Below are 1921 nucleotides of genomic sequence, written 5' to 3' on the forward strand. Positions count from 1 at the left end.
TGTGTGTGTGTGTGTGTGTGTGTGTGTGTGTGTGTGTGTGTGTGTGTGTGTGTGTGTGTGTAAGGGGGTGGGGGTGTAACCTGATATCACCAGCTCTTAACACTGTTGACTCTTATCACACTCGCTCTGCTTCCGTCTGTCTGTCAGGTGATTAATTGATCTGCTTCTGTCTATCAGTTAGATTAATTGATTATCTGAATTCATCACATTTATCGACATTTATTGGTGATGAGTTCAGTGGACGAGAAAAGCAGCAGCTTTATTTTTTATATACATTTATTTTTGATTAGATCCTTAGTCAAAGTAGATTCTGTACAACTTGATCTGAGCGTGTGAAACTCTGGGAAACAGTTTTTATTGTGGTTCAGTAACTTAAGCAGAACTCCTCCTTCCCTCGCCCCCCTCTCTCRTCTCGTTTCACCCCACCTTGGGTACCATGGGAACACCAGAACAAAGCTCCTGAGCCTTTATGGGATGTTTTGAACTCCATATCCTCTGTCCTACTTTGTGCGCTCACAAACAGGCTGGACTGTGGCGTTCATACATGTTCACGTGTTTTTATTTCTCCGTCCCACTGACCGGAGCTGCTTCTGTGTTTGTTTAAATGACGTGAAGTTTGGCATTTTGCGTTTTTAATCCAACTTATATTAATTTACATGTAAAGGTGAACCTGTGGCTGTTCAGATGCAACAAACGAACACAACTCGGGTTAATGTGGAGGAAGACATCGATGCAGCTTCATGTTTCCCAGCTGATCTCCYAACACAAACTGTTTTCTGTCAGTGAGAAGTCGTGACTCCTGTAAAAGTTTGTAGTGTGTAGGAGCAAAGAGAAACCATCCAAACCACAACTTTTATTGATTTTGAAGAGTTTCAGATCTTCGCTCAGCTGCCAACAGCTTTTGGCTGCAAAAAGACTGATTGTGAAATAATGTACTTTTCATACAGTCCATTGTCAGTGTTTTAACTTTGTTCACTTAGTTTTCAAACATCTTTTGCTGAAATGGACATGTACGCTCACCGGCCACATTATTCTGTACACCTGTCCGACTGCTCATTAACGCAAACGTGGAATCAGCCAATCACATGGTAGCAACTCAATGCATTTAATCATGTAGACATGGCCAAGACGATCTGTTGTAGTTCAAACCGAGCATCAGAATGAGGAAGAAAGGTGATTTAAGTGACTTTGAACATGGCATGGTTGTTGGTGCCAGACGGACTGGTCTGAGTATTTCACAAACTGATGATCTACTGGGATTTTCACCCACAACCATCTCTACGGTTTACAGAGAATGGTCCAAAAAAGAGAAAATGTCCGGTGAGCAGCAGTTATGTAGAAGCAAATGTCTTGTTGATGCCAGAGGTCAGAGGAGAATGGCCAGACTGGTTCGAGCTGATAGAACAGCAACAGTGACTCAAAAAAACCACCCGTTACAACCGAGGTCTGTAGAAGATCATCTCTGAACACAAAACACGTCAAACCTTGAGGTGGATGGGCTACAGCAGCAGAAAACCACACCGAGTGCCACTCCTGTCAGCTAAGAACAGGAAACTGAGGCTAAAATTCACACAGACTCACCTAAACTGGACAAGAGAAGATTGGAAAACATTGCTTGGTCTGATGAGTCTTGATTTCTGCTGCAACATTCAGATGGTAGGTCAGAATTTGGTTTCAACAACCTGAAAGCATGGATCCATCTAGCCTTGTATCAACGGTTCAGGCTGGTAGTGGTGGTGCAGTGGTGTGGGGGATATTTTCCTGGCACACTTTGGGTCCATTAGTACCAACTGAGCATCGTGTCAACACCCCAGACTACCTGAGTATTGTTGCTGACCGTGTCCATCCCTTTATGACCACAGTGTACCATCTTCTGACCATATCCATGTCTTAATGACCACAGTGTACCATCTTCTGACCA

This window comes from Austrofundulus limnaeus, unplaced genomic scaffold, assembly GCF_001266775.1.
Source record: "Austrofundulus limnaeus strain Quisiro unplaced genomic scaffold, Austrofundulus_limnaeus-1.0 Scaffold105, whole genome shotgun sequence".
In the NCBI taxonomy this organism is placed as follows: domain Eukaryota; kingdom Metazoa; phylum Chordata; class Actinopteri; order Cyprinodontiformes; family Rivulidae; genus Austrofundulus; species Austrofundulus limnaeus.